Source organism: Notechis scutatus, chromosome 2 (assembly GCF_049901735.1).
Source record: "Notechis scutatus isolate UNSWTSFEM ecotype Mainland chromosome 2, rNotScu1.2, whole genome shotgun sequence".
Lineage (NCBI taxonomy): Eukaryota > Metazoa > Chordata > Lepidosauria > Squamata > Elapidae > Notechis > Notechis scutatus.
The window spans coordinates 249,237,188-249,255,556 of record NC_142010.1 but is presented as its reverse complement, the minus strand read 5'-3'; the positions used below and the strand labels follow the sequence as shown (position 1 = coordinate 249,255,556).

Below are 18,369 nucleotides of genomic sequence, written 5' to 3'. Positions count from 1 at the left end.
CAAACTTGAAATTTGGCACGTATGTTCCTCTTGGCTTCTAGCTGCTCGCTAAGAAAGGATTTTTCAAAATGGTCATCAAAGCATTAGTATTTCATATATTATTATTAACATGCTCTGATGCTAAGGAATTCTACTCCCTCTCCCCACCTGAAAAGAAATCTCTTCCAAATGCAAAACACAAGAGAGGAGTTTCAGTTTCAGAGCAGCAACCAGCTTTAGTACAGAACAGTTGAGCTAAGGCATGCCCAGGCTCCTTGCTGTCTCCTTCTTGCTCACACAGCAAATACTGTTTCAGTTTCCAAACAGCCCTCAACTCTCTCACACACTGACAGGACGCTAGCCAGATGAATACTGATGGATCCTGGTAGGCAGAGGCACATGTTTTTCCCCGTATTTTCTTCCCCAAAAACTAAGCCCGATCACATAGTTTCGTAGAGAAGCATGGGTATAGAGCTAGTATTTCATATTTATGACATCCAAATAATATTTGGATGCAATAAAACAATCCATACACTTGCAAGCACACACCTGGGACCCCGTCTGATAGATGACAAGCTAGCTGTTTTGGAGGTGAGAGCAAAAGCTTGGATTGTGGAACAAATGTAATTGAGCAGCAATTACGCAGCTTGGAAGAATGATGCCAATCTGTTTCCAGACTGAAAGGCAGGGCTACAAGCTTGAATCTGATTGCGATGTCCACTGCCCTTGCTCTGCAAATTTATAAAGAATAGTTGCTAAAGTTGGCTCAGGTTTTCAAGACTGTCACTGTCCCTAACGCCAAGAAAAACCCAATGGCTTTGAGGTTAATGTCTTTGACCCAACTTTAGATAGGATTCCAAAAGTTTGCAGAGAACTTTCAGATCAGCTCTAGTCAGTGGAACAGGTGCAGCCCAACTCTTTGCTATGATATTCTCACATGATAATTGCACTTCATTGCAGTTAACAAAATCCTGGACCAAGTATTATACTGTTAAGTATTTAGCCAAGTTCAAACCTGTTTCCTTGTTTGTTTACGGTGTAGAGCTGTTCAGTAATACTTTAAGCATTTTATCTGAAACTGCCCACCCATTGAGAAAAGTTCAACGAAAGTGAGGGAGCGATGAACATAAGCTCCTTTAATGAAATTCACCCTTTTCATTTTGGAAGCAATTCTAACAGAAAACAAAGAATCAGTAGCAGATGGAAAAACAGTCCATTCTTGCTGAATTTTTTTTTCTAAAGAAGATTTTAACCGAGAGAAGAGTTTCAGAAGAACCAATTATCTGAAGAAGCTTCTCTTCAGTGGATGTGTGGCAACAGAGATTAAACAGTCACATATTTCATGGATCCTTTCACTTGGCTTTCTGCACTAAGTCGAGTCAGAATTGTGATTTATCAGCACAAATAAAACTCCAGCTGTCTTCTGTTATTTAAAAAAAATGCTTCATTTGCTACACCATGGCTAGTTTGTTCTTTTAAACAGTTTGTAGTAGGCATGTCACTCATAACTGTCTCATTAGCTATACAATTTTGAGGCATGAAAACTTTGTGCATTTACCAGAGGTGGTATTCAGCATGTTCTGACCAGTTCTTGAGAACCGGTAGCGGAAATTTTGAGTAGTTCAAACTCAAACCGTCAAATACCACCTCTGACTGGGCCCCATCTATTCTCTGCCTCCTGAGTCCCAGCTGATTGGCTGGGTCTGCTTTGGTTGTCCTGCGCAGGAGAACAGAGCTGGAAAGCAGGTTAGTGGGGTGGGGAGGGATTGGGGATTTTGCAGTAACTTTCCCCCAGGAGTGGGGAGGGAATGGGATTTTACAGTATCCTTCCCCTGACACGCCCACCAGCCACGCCCACCAAGCCAAACCACGCCCACCAAGCCACGCCCTAGAACCAGTAGTAAAAAATTTGAATCCCACCACTAGCATTTACCCACAACTGGAATCCTTCACCTGTTCCCAGGCTTGGGTGAGTAATTACCGCCTCTTCTTTCAGTTTTCTGTTTCAGGTCCATGTACAGGTAGTCCTCAACTTAATTGAGCCCAACACTACTGTTGTCAAGTGAGAAATTAGTTAAGTGAGCTTTGCCCCATTTTACAACTCTTCTTGCTACATTTGTTAACGGAATTTGTTAAGTGAACAGTATAGTTGAATCTGGCTTCTCCATTGATTTTGCCCGTCAGAAGGCCTCAAAGGGTGATCACGTGACCCCTGCAACCATCATAAATGTGAGCCAGTTGTCAAGCATCTGAATGTGAATCATGTCACCATGTGGATAATGCAATGATCATAAGTGTAAAAAATGGTCATAAGTACCTTTTTTCCAGTGCCATTGTAACTTTGAACCATTACTAAAGTGAAATGTTGTAAGTCTAGGACAAGGGTCTTCAAACTTGGGCAAGTTTCAGACTTGTGGACTTCAACTCCCAGAATTCCTGGGATAACATGACTGGATTGGAGGAGGAATTCTGGGAGTTGAAGTCCACAAGTCTTAAAGCTGTCAAGTTTGAAGACCCCTGGTCTAGGACTACCTGTATTCATATATAAAAGCATCAAGCAGGGGTGGGACCCCTATTTGGTAGAACCAGTTGTTAACATTCTAAGCAGTTTGGAGAACCGGTTGTTAGAAGAAATTACTGGCCCAATCCTGTAACGAAGGCAGGAAGGAAACATTCTGGTATTGCTTCAGAAACTGCCTCTCCGTTAACCCTTATTACGTTCTTGGCAGGACTAGACTTCCTGTCTCAGGAACCTCTCTGGAGTTTTTTTCCCCTCCTTTGCTGGTACTTTGCTTGTGTGGAGTGACCATTCAAAGTTACAATGGCACTGAAAAAAGTGACTTATGACCATTTTTCACACTTACAACTGTTGCAGCATCCCCACAGTCACGAGAGGCCAGTCGAGGAGATGCGTGCCTTGATGTGAGTGATATTGAGTTGGCCATGCCCAGCCAATAACATGACCACCAAGCCATGTCCACCCAGTCACATGACCACCAAGCCACACCCTCCACCTAAGCCACACCCACAGAACCAGTTGTTAAAAATTTTGAATCCCACCCCTGGCGTCAAGGCCTAATTTTTCAATGAGTCTGCTTACTGAGGCCATACTGATATTTCTTTTGACCCACTTTAAAGATCATTAATATGTAAAAGGATAATTAAACTCTTCTTAATTAAGAACCCAGCACAATAAAAATGTACTACACAGCTATTTTTTTCGTGGGAGGGGGGTTGTTGGCTCACTAAAGTTGTACAATTTGTACAGACTCCCAGTTGCCAAAGGTGTCCGCAAACAATTCTCATAATGTAATCATTAGTTACGGTGCCATCCTCTGGAATAAGCCCGAAATATCATAATTAAGAAGACATCTGCTCAGTGTAAACTATCTTCCTATTCAAGCATTACCTGGCTATTTCCAGCCAGATCATACTGCAAATATTTCCTTTTATTATGTAATAACCTTCACAATCTATTTTGGAAGTTCATTAGTTTTCTACACAATTTGTTCTCTTGCTAACAAACATTGAACTGGATCATGGGAACATCATAAACTAAACAAAGTCATAGAATCCAAGCCAGAAAAGAAAACGAGGAAAAAAGAATTGTTCCATTTTCAGAATGAAAAGCTTTAATAGCAATAGCACTTAGTCTTACATACCGCCTCACAGTGCTTTACAGCCCTCTCTAAGCGGTTTACAGAGTCAGCATATTGCCCCCAACAATCTGGGTCCTCATTTTACCCACCTTGGAAGGCTGGAAGACTGAGTCAACCTTGAGCCTGGTGAGATTTGAACTGCCAAATTGCAGGCAGCTAGCAGTCAGCAGAAATAGCTTGCAGTACTGCACTCTAACCACTGCACCACCATGGCTCAATAGTCCTCTATTGCTGAGGAATTCTGGGAGTTGAAGTCCACAAGTCTTAAAGTTGCCAAGGTTGGAGACCCCTGCTCTATTGCCAGAGCTACCAAGTACGGGTAGTTTTGGGCTTACAACCATTCATTTAGTGACTATTCAAGTTACAGGCACTGAAAAACAACAACTTAGGTCAGGTCCTTACACCTAACAGTTGTTGCACGCCTGCAATGATCAAAATTGGGGTTCTTGGCAACCAGCACGTATTCACAATGTTTGCAGCATACTGGGGTCATGTGATCACTGTGTGTAACTTTGCTATCCAGCTTCTGACAAGCCAAGTCCATGGGGGAAAGCCAGGTTCACATAACGACCGAATGATTCACTTTACAAGTGCAGCAATTAACAACTGTGGCAAAAGCGGTCGTACATTAGGGCATGACTGACTTAACAAGCATCTTACTTTTAGCAATGAAAATTCTGGTCCCAATTGTAGATGTAAGTTTATGTCAGGTGGTGCTCCATTCAAAATTCAAGAAAGAAAAAACTTAGAGTCCTTAGATTAGAGAAAAGGTATCTTTTACTAAAAGTGAAGTGGTAGCATCAAATAGAATTCTGAATCTAATAAATTAGGCGCGCAGATCACATATACAAAGTGTTGGAAACGTTCCCACCCTCATAGTCCAAATGAGTCTTCCAATTAAAAGTTGTGAATAGGGTCATGTGAGCATCTTCAGGTGGTGATGAAGCCTCTATCCGTTGACCTTGACATATTTTGATAAAGATTTGCAGCTGCGCAGAGAAAAGAAAACTAGACAAGGAATAGAAACTTAAGAGCAAGAATTTATACTCCCCCCCACTTCTCATTTACACAACACAGGAATGTAACACCTCCAGTTCTCTTCCCAGACATATCCCCTCCCCCAGTTACTTATGGCAGCCAAAAGATGCAAAGCAGTAGAAAAGATCTTGAAGGCTGACAGTTTAGGACTACCTGTGCAACTATTCTAAATGGCCCTGAGAATTGGACATGATTGAATGGATAGTGTTCTGACCCAGCCTTAGCAAGTAAAGATAAGTTGCTTACCCATGAGAAAAAAACAAACCCCTTTTCTTTTCTTTAAATTTTATTTTATTTTATTAAACAAATACAAAAAAGAAAGAAAAGGACATTAAAAACAATGGGCATGGTGCAATCATCCTAACCCACATAGTTGTCTTACATCGCTAAGTCATATAAAAATAATACATATTTACATTCTATATAGATAGTATATAATATATACATAAAATCATTTCTTATTTTCTTGATCCTTCCTCTTTTCTAACCAGAGATAAAACTTATCCCATACTTTATAATAATCTGATTCATCCTTATTTTTAGTTCTTTTGTCAATTTGTCCATTTCTGTGCGCATCCAAATTTTCCTAATTATTTCTATTTCACTTGGAGTTTCTTTACATTCCCACTGTTGTAAAAAACAAACCCCTTTTCAAACAGGGTAGGAACAGTCTTTTATTCACACAGATAAACAAAAAAAACCCAAACTTAATTAGTCCCAACAAACCTGGTTCTGGCCTAGAAATCCAAATTGCTTGCTGTAGCCTAAAAACAAATGGTTGTCTGTGATAATCAGCGACTCCCAAACCCCTACTATTTATTTCCCAGCCAGGGAGGGCTTGGCTAGTGTCCACGTCTGCTTTTCCCTGAGAGCCGGCTTATTGCTTTCTTTTGCTCTCCTCTCCTTTCCTCTCTACGCATACGCGCATCTGGGATGGGCCCCATCTGTTCCTCCTCCTCACTCATGTCAGGCCCCGAGGACAGCTGCTTCTTTACCTGGGGGAGGACGGAAGGTCTCGGCTCTGCATCTGCCTCTGATCCTGCTTCCTCATCAGAGCCTTCCAAAGGCTCCGAAGCAGGTTCAGGCTCTCCCTCAACCTCCCCCTCGTCTGACTCTGCTGCTAGCTCTGCTGGCAGCCGATGGACTACAACAGATAGCATCATCAACATCGGAAGTGAACAGCTTGCCCTCAGAAGTTGTGGGAGCGTCATTACTTGAGACTTTCAAGCAGAGACTGGGCTGCCATTTGTCAGAAATGGTATAGGGAGGTTGGACTAGATGACCTACAAGGTCCTTTCCAACTCTGATTATCTGTTATCTGCTATCTAAACTCCACTGCCTTGCATCTATTATGTGGCTGGAAAACAATTGTTATCTAGAAATATACATATATAGATATGAACAGCAGACTTGCAGGATTGTGAAGGAAAAAGGCCACTTGTATTTATTTATTTATTTTGTATACACTTCGAGTTTGGCTTTGTCCCTATGTCTGGAATGGAGAAGAGAGATTGCCTTTTTGCTCCTTTAGGCAATTTTCCTACCATTCCCCTATCAAGAGATGTAACTGAGATGCTGTTTCTTAGCCAGGAAAGGAGGTTTGAGGACTGTCTGGCTTTCCTTCCCAAGAAATTCTAATGTCAGCATTCCCTAGTGCAGATTTTCACTTATCTTTATTAACTTCCTTCTTTAAAAGCTTTCCCAGGTGTACATTATGTTCAGTATGATTTTAACATTCAAACAGGGGTCACAACCTTTTTCAAGATGAGGGATTAATCTGACAGTCTCTCTCAGGGCTGGAAAAAAAATCTATAACTTATTAGACATAATTTGTTTTTCTTTTGGAAAAGTCTGCATCATAAAAAGCATTGCTTTGAGCCAGTCAGTGCTATGGAATGGAATGGAATGGAGTATATTCATTCATTCATTTCATTTCATTATTTAAAATATTTTCCAAGCCTACACTGTATGTAAGACAAAAAAAAAAAAAAAAAACAGGAACAAGGAGAAACAAAATTATAGCAAAGGGTAACAAACTGAGAATTCAATTAAAAGGGGCAATTACTTGTCCAGCCTTTTGCAACCCAATGTCTTCTAGGTGTGTTGGACAATGGAGAGGGGAATAGACAAGTCCAGCACATCTGGAGAACATCAAGTTTGGGATGGCTAGTTTAACCAATGTTCTAGCCAATTACATGAATCAGTTCGAAGATATCAGTCAAGTAAAAGAGTTTTCTTAAAGAAAAAGGCAGTTTCACAGCCTCTCCAAACTATCACAGTTGCCCATTTGCCATAATTGGGAAAACTGAAGGAAATAGCAATAGCACTTAGACTTATATGCCACTTTACAGCCCTCTCTAAGTGGTTTACAGAGTCAGCATATTTGCCCCCAACAATCTGTGTCCTCATTTTACCCACCTCGGAAAGGATGGAAGGCTGAGTCAACCTTGAGCCTGGTGAGATTTGAACTGCTGAATTGAAGGCAGCCGGCATTCTGCAGAAGTAACCTGCAGTACTGCACTCTAACCACTGCACCACTGTGGCTCAGTGACTGACTAAGTGAAATTCTGACTAAGCCATCAAAGATAGCAGGAGCCCTGATCCAGGAACAACTCTCCCTGGAATACCTAGATTCTAGGCAACCTCAAATCTTTTGCACTTCTTTCTTTATTCAATTTGTAACAAGAATAAAAAATATACAGTAGGCCTTAACTTACAATCATTTGTTTAGTGACTATTTGAAGATACAACGGCACTGGAGAAGTGACTTACAATCGGTCCTCACCATCGCAGCATTCCCCACAGTCACATGATCAAAATTGTCTTTATGACATCTGAAGTTTTCAGGGTCACCATTTGTGACCTTCCCAGCAGGTGACTGATGAGCAAAGTCAATGGAGGGAACTGGGATTCACTTAACAATCCTATCATTCACTTAACAATTGCAATGGTTTTCTTAACAACTGTTGCAAAAGTTGCAAAATTGGACATGACTCATTTAAACCCCTTGCTTAGCAATGGAAATTCAAGTCCTGATTGTGGACAGAAGTCAAGGACTGCCTACAAAAAACAAATATGCAACATACTAAAACCTTACTAAAACATACTAAAAAGGTGGAAAAAGAACCACAGTGGCGCAGTGGTTAGAATGCAGTACTGCAGGCTACTTCTGCTGACTGCCGGCTGCCTGTAATTTGGCAGATCAAATCTCACCAGGCTCAAGGTTGACTCAGCCTTCCATCCATCCGAGGTTGGTAAAATGAGGAGCCAGATTGTTGGGGGCCATAGGCTGACTCTGTAAACTGCTTAGAGAGGGCTGTAAAGTACTGTGAAGTGGTATATAAGTCTAGGTGCTATTGCTAAAGTAGCATCTTATATAGAATCCGTTGATGACACAAAGTTGCAGGATTTGGGTTTGGCTAGTCTAGAGAAAAGAAAGACTAGGGGGACATGATAGCAGTATTTCAGTGTTTGAGAGGCTGCCACAAAGAGGAGAGGCTCAATTTATTTTTGAAAGAATCAGAGGACAGGACAAGAAACAAAGACTAAAACATATGAAGAACAGTTACAGGAACTGGGCTTGGCTAGTCTAGTAAAGAAAAGGACCAGGGGAGACATGATAGCGGTCTTCCAATATTTGAGGGGCTGCCACAGAGAGGAAGGGGTCAAGCTATTTTCTAAAGCACCTGTAGGCCAGACAAGGAATAATGGGTGGAAACTGAACAAGGAGAGATTTAACCTGGAAATAAGGAGAAACTTTCTGACAGTAAGAACAATCAACCAATGGAACAGCTTGCCCTCGGAAGTTGTGGGAGTGCCATCACTTGAGACTTTCAAGAAGAGATTGGACTGCCATTTGTCAGAAATGGTGTAGGGTCTCCCGCTTGGATGGGGGGTTGGACTAGATGACCTACAAGGTCCAACTCTGATTATCTGTATCAATGAATGGAAACTAAGCAAGGTGAAAAGTAACCTGGAATTAAGGAGAAATTTCCTAACAATGAGGACAATCAACCAGTGGAACAGCTTTGCCTTCAGAAATTGTGGGTCCTTCATCACTGGAGATTTTTAAGAGACTGGACAAACACTTGTCTGAAATGGTACAGGCTCTCTTGCTTGAGCAGGGGGTTGGACTATAAGACCTCCAAGGTCCCTTCCAGTTGCATTCTGATTCTGTCTTTTTTTTTCTTTTTTCTTTAGACATCACGCTGATTCTTGCTGGGCCCACATATGCTCAAGGGAAGCGAGTTATCTGAATCATCAGTCACAAGTTCAGTCTGCAAGCTGTCCCTGCTTATCTAATTCATCGTGCAAATGGCACAGAAACACCGTCACTTCCAGTGAGCAGCTTACAGGAGAGAAATGCATGAATTACACTTGACTTAGAAGTTTGCTAATCATTTCTCTGTAGAGAAGGAGGTTGGCCAGATAAGCATAGAAGAAGAATACTGTTGGATCAAAGGTGCAGCTATGTATAAGTAGTCCTTGAGTTAGAAACATTTGTTTAGTAACTATACAAAAGTACAATGGCATTGAAAAGTGACTTATGTCTGGTCTTTGCACTTATGACCATTGCTGAATCCCCACAGCCACCTGATTAAAATAAAGGTATTTGGCAAACGTAAGATTTATGAAAGTTGCAGTGTCCCAGAGTCATATGATCATCATTGGTAGCCGGCTTCTGACGAGTCAATGGGAAAAGATGGATTCACTTAATGACTGCATGATTCACATAACTGCTGTAGTGATTCAGTTAATAACCACGGCACACAGGTTGTAAAATTGGGTGTGACTCACTTAAACAACTGCCTTGCTAACAATGGAAATTTTAGTTCCAATTGTGGTTGTGAGTCTAGGATTACCTTCAAATTAAAAGGTCCACCCACTTGTTATTAACCAGATGTATTAACTAGAGGTCTCCAAACTTGGCAACTTTAAGACCAGAGGTCTCCAAACTTGGCAACTTTAAGACTTTAAGACAGAATTCTGGGAGTTGAAGTCCACAAGTCTTAAAGTTGAAGTCCACAAGTTGAAGTCTTAAAGTTGAAGTCCACAAGTCTTAAAGTTGAAATCCACAAGTTGAAGTCTTAAAGTTGAAGTCTTAAAGTTGAAATCTTAAAGTTGAAGCCCACAAGTCTTAAAGTTGAAGTCCACAAGTTGAAGTCTTAAAGTCGAAGTCTTAAAGTTGAAGTCCACAAGTCTTAAAGTTGCCAAGTTTGGGGACCCCTGAACTAGATGATTATGGTCAACTCAAGAACCAGGGATTGAAAACCTATGACCTATGTAACTGTAGTTCCTCTCTCCCTTTCTCCACCCTACATGAAATGTAGGTTTTCTGTTCTAAAATTAAATATCCACGAATAGACTCTATAAACATTTTAACATATTTGTTTGACTTCCCAAAACCAATAGGGCAAAATATTCAGTTCTGCATCCTCTGCTGATGTCACCATTTGACCCCCATGTCCCCTCTAAAACATTTTAAGCAATACAAAATGTACTTTTATATCTCCTACAGAGGATTAAATATTCAAGGACGTTTTTTAAAAATAGAAAGCAGTAAAAAAAAAAAAAGATATAGTTTTCAATCAAGCTAAGTCTGCTTCCAGAAGTGGAGTTTGACTGCAGCAGAAGGTGAGTAGAATGGAACAATTCGCCCCAGCTGTCTCATCCTAACTGACTCGCCCCAGCTGCCTTGCAATGGCTAACTTGTTGCAGGACAACTCAAGAGAGGAACAAGTGAATTGGGATAATTCAAGAAACCAGTAAAGGAGACTATTTGTAGCTCAGGGTTGAAATGAGGGGTCCTTGGTGCTCTGTGAACTTGCCTGATTTCTTGCTGATGTTTCATTACCCTTAACTAGGTAACACCATCTGATCATCATCATCTGACTAACACGTATTATGTTACCTAGTTAAGGGTAATGAAACATCTGTGAGAAAGCAAGAAAGCTCAGAGAGCACCAAGGACCCCTTAACTCAAGAGAGGAACAAGTAAATTGCAGCAGGCCTTGTGTTGCTTAAGGTTTGATTGAACCTTCTCGAGTTAGAAGTCCTCAAGGTTGGGGAGAACCAGAGCGTGGAGTCCAAGCTGCAATTAACTTATCCCTCTCTTGAGTTATGCCGTGTTGAATTCAGTGGTGGGATTCAAAAATGTTTACTATCAGTTATGTGGGCGTGGCATGAGGGGCATGGCATGGTTTGGTGGGCGTGGCAGGGGAAGGTTACTACAAAGTCCCCATTCCCTCCGCACCCCACTAACCTGCTTTTCAGCTCCGTTCTCCTGTGCCGATCAGCTGGGACTCGGGAGGCAGAGAATAGATGGGGCCAGTCAGAGGTGGTATTTGCTGGTTCTCTGAACTCCTTAAAATTTCCACTACCGGTTCTCCAGAACTGTTGCTGAATACCACCTCTGGTTGAATTGTCCCTCAGTGCATTGTTCTACAGCAAGTTGTCTTGTGGTGAGATGACCGAGGTGAGTAGGCCAGGATGAGTCAGCCATGGTGAGTTGTCCTAGACCCAAGTTGGATGGGTTTAGTAAGGGAATTATATCTTCTGGGGTTCAAAATGATTTTCATTACATTTCCTACATTTACTGTACGCCTTTCTTAAAATTTTATACTGATATTCCTCCCTATTAGTAGGAATTAATAAATTTATGGTTTAGTTTTTCTCAAATTTTCTATATATATATATATATATATATATATATATATATATATATATATATATATATATATATATACATACATACATACACACACATACATATACATATACATATACATATACATATACATATACATATACATATACATATACATAAACATACATACATACATACATACATACATATATATATATATATATATATATATATATATATATATATATATATATATATATATATATAACACACTAGGACACACCATATACCAGAAGAAAACACACACCAACCGCTACCTCAATGCCCAATCCCATCACCACCCGGCAAAGATAAACTCCATGGCCAAAACACTAATCGCCAGAACCAAACGCTTGGCAGACAAGACACACATAAAGACTGAACTATGCACCCTGACTAAAGTACTAACAGCTAACGGCTTCCACAAAAGCAAAATCACCAACTTGATCCACAAAAACACACTGAGACATAATAGAGACCCAGAAGATGAACAGACCCATGGAACAGCTGTCCTGCCCTACATAAGAGGCACTACAGACAAAATTAGTAAGATACTATACAGACACCACATCAAGACTGCCTTCAAAACAGACAGAAAAATAACAGCCATCCTCAGAAACCCCAAAGACAAAATTGACCTGGAAAACCAAGGCATATACGAAGTCCCCTGTGCATCATGCCCGGCCACATACATTGGACAGACCAATAGAAGAATAAGCACCCGCCTGGATGAACACAAAAATGCAGTCAAAAAGCTGGAACACACTTCCTCACTAGTCCAACACATGGAAGCCACAGGTCATAGCATCAACTTCAATGGCACCAAAACCCTAGCCACCATAGAAAATTCCAGCCACAGAATCATCAGAGAAGCCATAGAGATTGAAAAAGACCAGAAAGCATGAACAGAAGAGATGATTCCACCAGGCTGTCAATCATTTGGAAGCCTGCACTCACAAACAAAAAAATCTCCACACCACAAGCCAGGCAAACACCTGGGCACAAACAGATCCCCCTGATACCTCCAGCTCAAACACATCCCAACCAGGCACCCAGATGAAACCCAGCTTCCTAACTAATGATAGCCGTCCATTTACCCGAAGCCAAGCTGCACTAAAGACCTCCAATAAAGTAACACAATGCTGCCAGCCAATCAAGATACAAAAAGAGCCAAAAACAGACAGAAGATATTAGAGACACCAATCAAGCAGAACACAGCAAACTCCGAGACCAATAAACACAGACCAAGACTCCCAACCAATCAGGATGAAGAAAAAACCATTCTGGCACAGCAATAGGCTGCCCCAAATTTAAATCTGAAACCACTGTAAAAGTCTGACTCACAGACGGACACAATACAGAAGCCTGATGATGGCAGATGAGATTCTGCTGAAACGTTGCTACAACTTTAAAAGCACAACTATAATGACGTGGGAAAATACCCGAACAAAGCTGAAGGCCATATATATATTTTTCAGTTATTTATTAATGGGGGGGGAGGGGGGGGGGGGTGGATGGAAAAATTTATTTTTTTTTTTTTTTTTTTTTTTTTTTTTTTTTTTTTTTTTTTTTTTTTTTTTTTTTTTTTTTTTTTTTTTTTTTTTTTTTTTTTTTTTTTTTTTTTTTTTTTTTTTTTTTTTTTTTTTTTTTTTTTTTTTTTTTTTTTTTTTTTTTTTTTTTTTTTTTTTTTTTGGGAAAAAATTTTTTTTTTTTTTTTTTTTTTTTTTTTTTTTTTTTTTTTTTAAAATATTTTTTTTTATATTATATTTTTTTTTTTTTTTTTTTAGCGAAGGGCAAATCTGATAAAAACAAGTATATTTCAACTCATAAGTGCAAAATTAGATATGCACATATCTACACTGAGTCAGGCCATAACATTTGCTGCAAATGGTCTCCGATAGTTCTGTTAGCTGTTATCTAATCTATCAACAAACCATGTGGTTATGGGTTGGCCCTAAACTCATTAAAAATGAAGAAATCGGATTATACTATTATTTTAAAAAAATCTGTGCTGGGAAAAGTGCGTCTCAGCGTGGGTGGAAAACAAACACGAGCAGAAAAGTAGGAGCAACACGAGTATCTGCAGACAGATCAGTTCAATTCTTCCCAAAATGATCTTACCAACCCTCCTATTAAAAATAAGTTAACAATTTTAGGTGGTCTAAGAAAACAGCTTGCCATTTTTTAAAAAAAAATTATACGAGGAGCCACCTGGAACTTTGCGTGAATGATACTTGGCCTATTAGACAATAAAACTATCTGAGATGACTTTCAGCAAGCTCACTCATCAATCTGGCAGACTGTTCAAAGTCATTCAGAGTCATGTTTGCACAATTGCCAAAAAAAAAAAAAAGTTTCAATCAGCTCAAAAATCCAAGACTTTAGAATCTGTGAGATTATTCACTGGCAAGGCCAGACGCAAATAAATTGAAATCAGCAAGACCTTTATCAAAGCATCAGGTGATGTGCCCACCACATCCAAGGTCAAGCAATGTGTAGGGGTGGAAGACAGACACACAAGATTGTGGTTGTATAAATTGTTCCCTTGATTATTTGATTCTGCAGCAGCTGTCTCTTATTGCTGAAAGCGAGTCTCTTAAAGTTGTTGAAAGTGAAGTACTAAGTAAAGTTGTTAGAATGAAACTCTTTACAATTTTACAAAGAAGACAAAACTGATCTTCCAAGCAGAGGTGGTATTCAGCAGGTTTTGACCCGTTCTGGAGAACCAGTAGCAGAAATTTTGACTAGTTCAGAGAACCGGCAAATACCACCTCTGACTAGAGATTTTACGATATCCTTCCCCTGCCACGGCCACCAAGCCACGCCCACAGAACCAGTAGAAAATTTTTTGAATCCCACCACTGCTTCAAAGATACAACCACCTGTATAAAGGCATTTAAAACTTTCCTCTCTCTTTAACAAGAGTCTGTTTCTCTTTTGCATCTAATTTTCACTCAGTACTTTCTTTAAAAAATGTTCACCTTATGCAGGTTTAGTTATCTACAGCAGTTTAGCAACTCCCCCCACTCGCTGATGTTTGGAAGATAATTTTTCATTTTTTTCTCCCCAGTAATGAGATCTGTCTACTCCCAAAGGTTTATAAGATGGTGGATTTATAGGCACTTTTCCAGAATTCAGTGCTAGACTTGTAAGAAACAACCAAAATGCATGTAGTATTTATGACTTGGTTAATTTTCCCCTTGTGCCTTTTTTAGGAACCTGTCAGAGAAAATAGATAGTTTGTGGGGTGGGAAATGAGTGGGTATGAAATATTGCTCAGAAATGAATTTACAATCTTCCTTCAGTATAATCACTGACGTACACTGTCACAGAATTAAAGGACTCAACCAATCCACTGAACAAAGCTTTTACCTCAGGAGGAAAGCTCATGGGTCAAAGCTACAGATAATCCTCAGAATAACCATTCATTTAAAGGAGTGTCAAACTCAATTTCATTGAGAGCCGCATCAGAATTGTGTTTGACATAGGACTTCCGGGTTGAGCCCTCCTCGCTGATGGACTGTACATCGCGACTGTCCACAGATATGGGCCGTTCTCTTTCGTTGGAGAGCTCCGATCATCGCGATTAGGGGCTGAAGCTGCCTTGGAGGGGCGGTGGAGTAAGGGGAACTGCAAGCCAGGTTGAGGGGAGCCACATCTCCCCTCCTGGGCTTGGTCTTTCCCCCCCGAAGACGACAGAAGCGGTGGTCTAAAATGGCCACCCCAAAGAGGAGGACTCAGCTGGATTAAGATTTGTGCAGGAGGGAAGAAAGAGGTGGATAACATCTGAACCGGGACAATTGGGCGACACAACTAAACAAAAGTACCCCGGGATTAAGGTAATATTAAACTTTTAAGAAAAGAAAAGTGAGCGGCGAAAATACAAAGGGACAGGAAAAAAAATAAGAAAATATTTTTGACAGCTAAGCAGGGCTTTGTACCGGGAAAGGAAGAAGCCGGAACTAAAAATTTAATTAAATTGACCAAAATATTTTGGCAATAAACAGGCATAAAATAAAGCTGGACTTAAGATTGTCAAAATTTTATTATATATAATATTTACAAATTGGAGACTGGATTGTGCTGGAATATTGAGGTTCGAAAAACCCTAAATAAAAAAATAGGGGGAAAAGTTGAAGACTATATAACGGAGAGTGCCATCTTCTGACAAAAACTTGAGCTCAAACAAAAGGGAAAGCATCTTGTTTCTGAATGAACTTGTGTTGATATAATGCTAAAGAAATATTGAAACAAAGTAAGAACAAAGAAGGTAATAAAAAAGGGGAATACCTGTGAAATCGGGAGAGGTAGAAAGATCCAGCAGAAAAGGGGAAAGGAAGATATCAAGAAAGAGAGGGATATAAATTGGAATGAGAAAAGATATGGGGGAAAAGGGGGGAGGAGAAGCAGTAAGAAACAGGTGCATGAAATAAAGAAATATGGAAATAGTAAAATGATGAAAAGAAATCATTTTTTCAGAGATAATGGTTGATGAATTAAAAAGGGGATTCTGCAGGGTGACAAGGGGTAACAAGAATATATCTGCAATTAAAAATATTTAGAAAATAGGGTAATATAGATTATTAAAGGAGGGATAAATATTGATAACTCTTATTAGATGAATAAACATTTTTACTTTTTATTCTTAAAAGAAAAGTTAAGGTTTATTGAAGAAATTGTAATAATTGAAATGAATGTGAAGATGTTTAAAAATGAGGTCAATATCAGTGACTAGAAATTGAATAGTCAATTTTTTCCCTTTTATTTTTTTGAAATTAGAAATAAAATTAAGGGGGGGAAATATGTTGCGGAATCCAAATGAAAAGATGTAATGATTATTATTGGAACTTCTTAAAAATAATGGTTTATTGGGAATCAAGATGAGGGAATAAAGTTATATTTTAACCACTGAGGTGTCACACTCAAAGTAATAAAAGGGGGGAAACCTATACTTGTTTCTTTTTCTTTTATGTTAAAACTTGTGTTAATCTAGAATCTATAAAAAGAATATGTGATGGAAAGGGAACATGACAGATTAAAGAACTATTTAAATTAATAAGTTAACATAGACTATTAAAAGGAAGGAGAGACATTGGTAACTATTATTATTATTATTATTATTATTATTATTATTATTATTATTATTATTATTATTATGCAAACATATATTGTCTATTTTTATTTTTAAAATAAATATTAAAGGATTATATTTGAAATAATTGAAATGAAACGAAAAGATGTTTTGATTGAGATTAATGTAGGAGACTAGGACTAATCTGTTTGTTTCTCTCCTTACTGAAAATTTGGAATGGAAAAGGTAATAATAGTATGCATATATGAATGTATAACTGTTGTCATATTTGTATGTAAAAGTGATGACCCAGAAATATGTTGTCCACTAAAAAGAGCTTTTTGTTTTTATGTGAAAAACTGAATAAAATTTGTTTAAAAAAAAAAAAAAGAATTGTGTTTGACCTCAAGGGGCCAGATGGGGGGCATGGCTGGATGGGTGTGGCTAGCTTGATGGCACTCATTGAGGCTCCGTTTTCATCCATGACAGCCTGCCAGCGAAAACAGAGTTTGGGGAGGCCCTCACGATCTCTGTTTTCGCTAGCAGAGGCACCACAGGCCAGTCCTTTGCTGTTTTCAGGTTGAGCCTGTGGGCCAGATCTAAGCACCCCGCGGGCTGGATCCGGCCTACTGGCCTTGACTTTGACACCCCTGGTTTAAAGTAACTAACAGTTGGTCCTCACACTTATGACCATTGCAGCATCCCCTTGGTCATGTGATCAAAATTAGGGTGCTCAGAAATTGGCATATATTTATGACAGTTGTGTCGCGACTACGCAACACACGCATTTGCATCGAAGCCACAGCAACCTGAAGGATGGCATTCCTCTTCATCAGAATAAGCTCTGTATCATAATTATATGCGTGGTCTATGTAAAATGCTGTGAGGTGAAACTCTATGGATTAACCATATTTCGTTATCTGTGATACCTGCTGAGAGTTGCAGCAGTGTTCACCATTTGCGACTTTCCCAACTGGCTTTCAAGAAGCAAAGACAATGAGGATTCACTTAACCTCTGCAGTGATTTTCTTAATGACTGTGGCAAAAAAAAGATTGTAAAATCAGGCACAACTCACTTAACAACCACTCTGCTTAGCGATGGAAGCCTGGTCCAATTGGGGGTCATTAGAGTCAAGGACTATCTGCACAAGAGACTGCAGATTGTAAATCCAAATTTCTTTTAATAGACCTATCTTTCTTTTGCAATACACATGCAAGGATATTGCTCCTGCAAGTAAATATTATTGCAAGGAAGAGTTGGCTTTGGACTACATTAGCAGCAAACATATCCAACACATTCTCCTTCTCCTATTTTCCCCACAACAATAACTTCAAAACTTTCAGCAACCAGTTCTCTGCCCAGTTGTTGGGTGGGGTGTGGCCATGGTGGGCGTGGCCTAGTCGGCCTCCTGCACCACAGCAGGGGGCTGCTTTTGCCCTCTCCAGGCTCTGGAGGCTTTCCTCAAGCCTCCGAGAGGGTGAAAACGGCCTCCTCGGTCTCCGGAGGCTGGAAACTGGCCTGTTTCCGTCCTTCTGGGAGGCCCGTTTTTTGCCCTCTCCACACTCTGAAGGCTTTACTTGAGCCTCTGGGAGGGCGAAAATGGCCTCCCCAGGCTCTGGAGGCCCTCTGGAGGCTGGAAACAGGCCTGTTTCTGACCTTCCAGAGCCTATGGGAGGCCCATTTTTCGCCCTCCCTCAGCCTCCGGGGGGCCCTGTACTTATCTGGCATCCAAAATGGACCCCGTGGGGATTCCTGGGGGGGCAAGGTGGGTTGGGCAGGGCCAGCCATGGGTGGGAACCGGGGCGAACCAGTAGCAGCCCACCCCTGACAATAACCCTGTGAGGGAGGTTGGGCTAAGAGAGACTAACCCCAAATCACACAGCTGACTGCCATAACTAAAACAGAACTGGAACTCATAGTCTCCTGCTTTCTAACC

At 40.1% G+C, this 18,369-nt stretch overlaps 1 protein-coding gene across 1 annotated transcript in view; it reads right to left on the bottom strand.

Annotated features, from left to right (window-relative positions):
* The window catches only part of ADAMTS12 (ADAM metallopeptidase with thrombospondin type 1 motif 12), a 187,079-nt gene that overhangs the window by 118,726 nt on the left and 49,984 nt on the right, over positions 1-18,369 (bottom strand). The window lies entirely within an intron of this gene.